Below are 9,259 nucleotides of genomic sequence, written 5' to 3'. Positions count from 1 at the left end.
TTTTCACCATGATGGGAGCCGGCATCTTCAGCTATGAACATACAGAGAGGTGACATAAACAAAAAAGTCTTCCTAGGAATGAAAACTTGCTTAAATATTATTCTGTAACAAGCTATTATGAACCTAGGACCCTACATATCAGGTATATTTAAGGAATTACTTATTTCTCACTGGAACAGATTTCAATCTATATACATTTTTATTTTAAAATAGTTGAGAGAGCACAATAAATCCAGCTAACTTTCCCCTAAGTTTCTGTATGTGTTTGGGAAATAACCACTTATTCAATTTAACCTTCATTTATGGCCTTCATTTAATCCTGGTCCTTGTTTCTTTCCTTGATAAGTCTAATGTGGTGATAGAAAAAAAACTCAGAAAATACCAAAGCTCAACCTCAGTCCATGGAGAATGACCATGCCTGCCCCAAAAGTTGCCCCTTAAAACTGGCTCCCAGAAGAAAGCCAGTTAAGAAGTCTGCCAGGAGACAATTTTTATTCATTTACTAGGGTTTTGTGAATCCCCTCTGAGAAAACTTTTTGGAGTTGTACTACTGGCAACAGGAGAAAGAGAATGAAACTGTGGAGAGACAGATGTTCTCTGGGGTATGAGGTCTTCTTTGCTTCGTGGTTTGCCCCCAAGGAAGCACTCAGAGTCACCTTGCTAAAAAACTGCCTTGGTTGATGGCCAGCCTAAAAAGGATGGGTTGGTTTTGTTTGTTTGTTTGTTTGTTTAATCTCAGTGATCACTACACTATCAAGATCTAAGCAAATGACTGTTCTATGAACCTTGGCTGAGAAAAACGAGTGATCACGAACTTTTCTGTATTCCTCCTCATCATGGTTATACATGAAGTCAGTCTTATAGAATCTGATGATAGATCCAGAGAATTACAGATCTTGAAAAGGCTCACGAGGTCATCTGATCCAGCCTCCTGGTGCTCAAGGCTAGTGGATAGTACGTCGCAGGGGTGCAGGGACCGCTAGCAGGCTATCAGGACCTTAGCTGATGTTTGGGCATGTACAAACTAAGTTCCCCCGCACACGTCTGAGGCAGAGTGGAGGGATGTGTGTTCAGCATGTTGATGGCTTTCTTTTCATGGCTGGAAACTAGACTGCTGATAGGTCTTCGGTTTTACACAAGTGGGACAAATTGTTTTCTTAGTTCTGGTCCAAAAACATAAACCAGGAAAGGGCTCTGATTGGTCTTCCTTGAATCAGATATTCCCCCTTCCTCCAGGACCCAAGAAACCATGCTCTGTGTGTACATGTGCACACAGTAAGACTGGCTTCGTGGGCATGCGACCTGTACAGTGGTATAGGGACCTGTGCTTAGAAGGATCTCATGCTTGGCTCAAGGCTCTGATGTTGCCACCTAGAAATTTTTAGTAATGTCTGAACAATGGATTCTGCATTTTAATTTTGCACTGGACCCCATCAATTATGCAGCCAACCATGGCATGGAGTCCTAGCTCAGCTTGGCAGTCCCGAACATAGTCACATGGATGGTGTAGGTGGGGAAGGGGAAATGATTTCCAGAATCAGTGGGTAGATCGTGGCCAGTATAGCTAGCATAGTTCTGAGAACTAAAAGGACATGAAACATGAAAGATATGGTCCTTGTACTCAAAAATCTCAGTCTAGTAAGACAGATTCTCTTTTTGAAAATTTGTTTCTGCAGTACACACATATCCAAATGAATATATTTATCTTGGGTGCTAATGGGAACATCCAACTGCTGTAGGAAAGCAGAGGCTCCTCAAGGAAAAAATAGAACTACCATATGATCCAGTAATTCCACTTCTGGGTATACATCCAAAGGAAAAAACATTGCTTGAAAAGATATCTGTACTATGTTTATTGTAGCACACAATAGCGAAGGCACAGAAGCAACCTGACTGTATATATATGGAGAGAGAGATGTTTAATATATGAATAATAATAGATGGAATATTATTCAGCCTTTAAAAAGAAGGAAATCCTGTCATTTGTGACAATATGGATGAAACTGAAGGGCACTACGCTAAGTGAAATAAGCCAGACAGAGAAAGACAAATACTGCGTGGTATCACTTATATGTGAAATCTAAAAAAAAAAAAAAAAAAAATGGTTGAACTCATAGAAACAGAGAGTAGAGTAGTGGTTACCAGGGGCTGTGGGGTGGAGGAAATAGAAGTTGGAAAAAGGGTATAAACTTTCAGCTGTAAGATGAATAAAATCTGAGGATTTAATGTATAGCCTGGAAACTGTAGTTGATAACACTGTATTATATAATTCAAATTTGCTAAGAGTGTAAAACTTAAATGTTCTCACCCCTCCAAAAAAAGATAAGTATGTGAGGTGATACATGTGTTAATCAACTCAGTTGTGAGAATCCCTTGACAATGTATCTGTATACCAAATCATCATGTTGTACACTTTAAATATCTTATCATTTTATTTGTCAATTATACCTCAATAAAGCTGGAAAAAAATGTAAGTAAAGAAAATATATGGAGAATGTCCATCTTTGCTTTCAATATCACAAAGACTGGTTTTTATAAAACTGTAAGCTAGTCTATGATTACAGATGGAAGTAAGAGTCCCTTGTACAACAAGAGTGACACTGTACTAGCAGCAGTCCCTTACTATTACAAACTGTTAAAAAAAATATTCTTTCTTCCAAAGATACATGCACCTCAATGTTCACAGCAGCACTATTTACAATAGCCAAGACATGGAAGCAACCTAGATGTCCATCGATAGATGAATGGATAAAGAAGACATGATATATATATATATATATATATATATACATACGTGTTATATGTGTGAGTACACACACACACACACACACACACACACACAATGGAATATTACTCAGCCATAAAAAAGAATGAAATAATGCCATTTGCAACAACATGGATGGACCTAGAGATTATCATGCTAAGTGACGTAAGTCAGACAGAGAAAGACAAATACCATATGATATCACTTACATATGGAACCTAAAAAAAGACACAAATCAAATCAAGTACACACTTATTTACAAAATACAAACAGACTCACAGACATAGAAAACAAATTACTGGTTCTTGGCAACAAGAACCTACTGTATAGCACAGGGAACTATATTCAGTATCTTATAATAAACTATAATGGAAAAGACTCTGAAAAAAATATTCTTTCTACCAAGATCAATGAAGAATAGGACAAAGTAAGCCCTGGAATGGTGCCTGTAGCCTAGTAAGGACTCAATGCATAGATGGACTATAAACAGGAGAAAGAAGTTGAGTGAAGAAGAAAAGAAAGGAACGAAGGAAGGGCGGAGGTAATTTGGCCATGCTCTGTTTTTCAAGGTAAGCAAGTTGTCCAGGAAGATGGTGGGTGGAAACCATAAAAATGAAGGGTAAGCCATAACTAGAGCAATAAATTTTATGAAATGTTAATTGGGTTAACTCTCAGAACTCTTCCTTTCATTATTCTGTTTAACAGCAAACACTAAAAAATTAATCAGAAAATTCCATCTGGCCAACAATTTTAATTTATGAAATTCCTTTTGCTTCTGAAAATTAAAAGCAATCCTCTGAGTGAATTGAGCATTCTAAGAGAGCCCCAAACAGCCCTGAACGAAAACTCTAGAGTGTTGCTTCCTTTTATATTGTAACATCTTTGAGTCACTTACAATCTATAAATAAATTTGCATTTTACAGGAATGGCTCTACAAAAAGCAGCCCCATGCTGGAATTCAGTACACAAGGCTACTTTTTAAAGCGTTTTGATTTTTAAAACTTAATTATAGGCCCTAGATAACACAGCAGTTATAACTTGGCTTACTACAAGTTTTATGTTGCTTAACAAGTCTTTAAAACAATTCTTACACCTGTGCTTTAAGTGCACATCAGTGTTAACTTGAAGACTCCATTGAGTGTGGCTGCCCTGTTCTACAGCAGGAAAAATGGGATCACTAATATTCTGAAATCAGCAATTAATATTGTTTACCTTTAAATATATATATTTGGTGCTCCTGTTTTTAGATCTCTTTGGTTTCCCTAGGTGTAAAATAAGAAGCTGTCTGACACCAAAATGAATCTTTGAAACAGAAACCCTTGCCTTAAAAACATACAAGAGAAAAGCAAGGAAAATTTTGAGGCAGTGTTCATCTTGGCAGAAAGGCATGTTCAACTGCAATTCTGTGAAAAAAATAACATTATGAAATAATGAAAACTTTTGACCTAAATATATTTTTCCAATTGAACTTGTTAGTTGATTCTATATCAGGGATAACAGAGAAGAGTTCTTGACATAGAGGAGAGTTAGGTGAAACCACATGCCTGGGAAATATTATAGCCTTTTTCTTATGTCAAAAGGCATAGGTAGTATGATATAGAAGTTGTAGTATTTGGAAATTTTAGGCCTCAGAAAGTAAATGTTAACTGCTCTTTCAAGAGTATGGGATTTAAAAGTATAGAAAGCGAGGTGATTATTTCTGCCACTATCTTAATTAACAAAGAGTAAATGCCTAAGTCTTGTCTGGGTTTTGCTCTAGAAGAGCAATCTTTGAGGATTTTCTCCTAAGAAGTCCTTTGGAGAGGAGCAGACTTTAGCCATAGTCACCAGAGACAGGACAGGACCTCGGATATGTGATTCCTGTAAGAGAAACAAATCGATTTCCCATAATTTGGCCTGTCTTGACACATTACATTTCAGACAGAGGGAAGATTACTACTTCCAAGCTCGTTTCTTGCCAATGGAAAATAAATGGCAGCATTTTTTGAAAGAAGAAAGCACAAACACAACATTTGATTCAATGATGCCATAGAAATCCAACAAAAAATACGTACTCAGTTTGACTTTTCAACTCCATGGACAACAGCTACTAACTTACACAGTGAGAAGCACAGTTCATGTGCTCTATTACACAATAGAACTGATGCAAAGGGATGTTATCACTTTGAAATAAGTGACACAAAAGATGATTTTTCGGAGACACTAGTCTGCCATCTTCTCGGTCTGCCGGCTTTCCCAATAAAGTCGTATTCCTTGCCTCAAAAAAAAAAAAAAAAAAAAAGAAAAAGAAAAGAAATAAGTAATACCTTAGATCTCCATTGGGCAAAGAGAACAGAAGGGCGTAAGGATAAGTCTAGTTGGAGTTTCCAGAAAGAGATAATAAACAATGTAGGCCAACAGCAAAATATTGTTGGTCTTCCTTGGGGAAGTGAGCTACTATTCCAGTAAACAGAATTGCTATAAGAGAGGTTGTTATACAGCCACTAATGTCCTCTTGCCATAGATCCCAAGAGAAAGGCCCCGGGCACCTAAAATGGTTGCTGGTCTAGAGAACTAAGCAAGACGAATTATTTTCTTTCCTAAACTCAAGATTCTTCATTTTGACATCTACTCTGGACACTAAACTCTGAGAGATTGTGCAGTGTCAAACCAACCCTCATAAATTGTGAGAAGATTTCATAAGATTGTGTGAGTTTCAGTGTGGCAAGTAGAAGGTAATGAATTTATTTAATAAATCTATATAAAATTTTAAAAATCATGGGCTCTGAATCACGGCAAAATGTTTCCCAGAGAAACGTTACCAACATATTATGGCAGCCAAAATAAAGATAACAGCTCTAGAGAATGAACACAGAGAGAATATTAGGCTAGATGGGCCCTTGTTATTTGCTAGGGTGGCATTTTACATAATCTTACTTTCCCTTGTCTTTTGAAAAACACAGTAACCAGTCCTATTCTTAACATCATTTCTTTTCATTACTACTACATGAGAAAGGGGTGAAAATGCCTTTTAGCAGGAAAGCTGGTCTAAGTGTAGAATCAACATCAACTTGAAATCATTTTCGAGTCAAGCTATCAAATCTTATTCTTTGATAAGAATAGAATCTAGAGTCGGACTCCAAGGAGACATGAATAATGTCCGTGCTGGTCTTTCCCTTCCTAATTAGTATTCATGAATCGCTGGGAATTTTTTTGCTGTCTCTCTCTTTGCATTTATCTCAGTAGTTGTATCATTTGGGTGCTAATGTATTTGAATTAAGCTGCTTGATTTTAATTCAATCTGGCACCTCTTCGTGGAGTACTAAATTTCCCCTCAACAGCCATACGTTGAACTGTGGGGAGCCCTTAAGGCTCTGCCGCCAATAAGATTTCAGCCTTTATTGCTTTGTGCAGCCCATCCATTCTTGGTTCAAGGGCAGCCTAGATACAGAGATCCCAGTTCAGATACTCACAGGTAATGACACCGATTACCTGGCAGGATGTGCAAGATGATCCTATCTGTTCTCTTCTGTAGCACGCTGGTGGACTCTGATATATCTTCCCTTCAATTATCAAGTAGGGGTTCACCCAATGAGGGAAAAGTGTCATCAAAGCTTATGCGTCTTGGGCTTCCCTTGTGGCACAGTGGTTGAGAGTCCGCCTGCCGGTGCAGGGGATGCGGGTTCGTGCCCCGGTCCGGGAGGATTCCACATGCCGCGGAGTGGCTGGGCCCATGAGCCATGGCCGCTGAGCCTGCGCGTCCGGAGCCTGTGCTCCGCAACGGGAGAGGCCACAACAGTGAGAGGCCCGTGTACCGCAAAAAAAAAAAAAAGCTTATGCGTCTTGGTGGCATAGTTCTGTACCATTGTACTCCTCATAATCTTTGGACTTAAAATCAAGAGAACCATCTGACATCCAAAACCATCATGTTTTGAAACCTAAAAGCCTCTGATCATTATCTGTGCAAGATCCCGAAAAAAGACACCGCTTAGCTGTGTGTGTGTGTACAAACTCTGTAACTTTAAAGGCCAAATACCCGATTCCAAAACACAAAAGAAAGAGCTTCTTAGTGCATAGCAGAGATCTGACCACATAGCTTCCGGGCACACAGAGTTGAACATGTTCTACTGCCAATACTTGCAACTCAGGAGCATTTTCTTTCAAGGAAGCTGAGTCAGGAGGATGTGGAAAGGTGGAGCTTCCACACATAATTCCTGACTGCTTCCAGGATTAGTCAGATTTCTAGAAAAGCAAAAGCCTGGGAAAACAGCAAGCCATCCCTTGAAACCATATAGAAGAAGAAAGGGTGTGGAGAGATGACAGTTCATGGACCAGGCAAGCCTCACGGCAGCGATACACTGGCCCCATCTTCCCCAGACAGCACTTCATCTCTACAAAGACATTGGACAGGGTGTTCTATTTCCCTGCTTTGGAAGGAAGAAAAAGTTAATAGATTTCTTTGCCTCAGAGCAATCTTCCATAAAAAGTAATTGTTCCCTCCACATCAGTATTTTACCAGAATAAAGACTTAATTGTAAAATAAAAGAAAATGAATCTTGTTCTCCTGATTGCCCAGTATGCATGTGGTCCAAGCCCTTTTTCTTCCCCTAATGACACTCAACTGGGTCCTACAAGGTGGTTTTTCTAAAAAGGAACTTTATGCTTTCAGAATGCTTTTTCAAAAACAGGTTCTCCTCTAGTGCCAATGTTCTTCCTACCTGAAAATGATGCTGTCAGTTTTTGTCATCTGTACATCATCTGAAGTGGACTTTTTTTTTAGAGAATTTATCCTGACCTTCCTTCCTCCCTCCCCACATGATGTAACATTCAAGGCAGCAGGCTAGCTGCTGTAGCCATAAAACAGATAGAAACTAACAGTTGCACAGAGGAACTAAACTCACAACTGTGTTAAAAAATACTAAGATAGCCCTCTACATCCAGCTCTGTTAGACTGCAAGGGACATTATGTTTATTAGTCTGCTAGATGTCGTTAAAGTGCTGCCTCTGTTTCCAGAAAGCAAAAGTCATTAATCAAAGAATAGGTTAGTTAACACAATTTTCAGATTCAAAATTGTATACAAATCGATTTTGAGATATACTGTCAGGATACATTATTAAAATGAGGAGTGGAAACTATATCCTTTTAGTTTTACTTGAAATTTTAATGTTTCCATTAAAACTGTTTATTTCATTTTAAAAACTGGAAACTTAGAGCCACTTGTGTCATTCCCTCACACTGTACTCGTGATACTGAAGAAGTTATAAATCCTAGAATACCGTGTTTCCACACATCATTTTGCCCATCTCAAACCCGTGAAAGGATGAGAAAGAAAGTGATTACAATTAACCACCACTTAGATTTGGGGGGGGAAATTATTTGTATTAAGAAATCAATGTGTTTATACAGATACCTGGGGATTTAGAGTCAAATACAGAGGTAAGCCAGTCTGTTCCAACTCTGATATTCAAAGACTCTCTGAAGAATACTAAACAAAACCAAGCATGTTGTTTTAGGTATACTTCCTAACTACTGCCGTTTATAAGTAACAACTCGAAATTCTGTCCTGGCTTCCATATCTTTTTAGGAACCTGTTCTAAATTTATTTGTCCTATGTCAATTATGTGAATAAAATAAGAGCTGAGAGACTCTCCCTAAGAAAATGTTTTTGCTAGGAACCCTGTCCTGCCACTTTCTGAGCTTCTTGAAAATGAAAATCTCTGTGTCTTCCAGATGACAGCCACCTTTTCGGTGAAACCAAAATAACTCTCTCAGCTAGAGAGCTGTCAGTAAGAATTCTGATAGATATCAGAGTTGGCATGCAGGAGGAAGGCAAGAGAAATGGTTCCGTGGTAGGGGGTTTGGTGGGAGCCTCTGACTAGGCAGGAGGGAAAACAATGCACCCCTAGACACTAGACCAAGCACGAGGAGACCAACGGGCATTTCCGGAAATGACAGATAATCTTGGGGGAGAAGGGAGACATTAGGTCCTGCAGGATTTTTAAAGGACTACGTCATATGCGTCGATCTGGAAGGTGTCCATTTGTTAAAGAAATCAAATACACTTCCATGCATAGGATTTTCTCTCCCTCTAGTGGTGGGGTGGGATATGCTATTACTACACGATACTACCTCATAAACAAAGATGAGTTTCCATTATAGCACATTTTGCCCATAAATAAGAATTTTCATGAGGTGTGCTGCTCTCTCTTACAGTGATTTCCAAACACCCTCAAACCCTTCATGCTAGGGAGTGAATTGCCTCCTAAGTAGGCTGGTTATCAGTGGGAAGGTAGCAAGGATCTCCTTGTCCTTTTGGTTAAAGAATGCCCATGCTCACTTCCAAGATACAGGATGCTCCTCTCCACTGTAGTCCCGATCAACAGGTTATTGATCAATAACTGCAAATCTATCAGTGTGAAATATATAAAGTATGCAGCTTTTCCCCCTGCTCCATACCATACGCAGTTAGGCATCAATGATGCTTATTTGACTTCTCCTCTTGTATGTCTCCAAGG

Source organism: Aethalodelphis obliquidens, unplaced genomic scaffold (assembly GCF_003676395.1).
Source record: "Aethalodelphis obliquidens isolate GAN/ISIS:26980383/991018 unplaced genomic scaffold, ASM367639v1 scaffold17, whole genome shotgun sequence".
NCBI lineage: Eukaryota > Metazoa > Chordata > Mammalia > Artiodactyla > Delphinidae > Aethalodelphis > Aethalodelphis obliquidens.
This window is presented reverse-complemented; position numbering follows the sequence as displayed.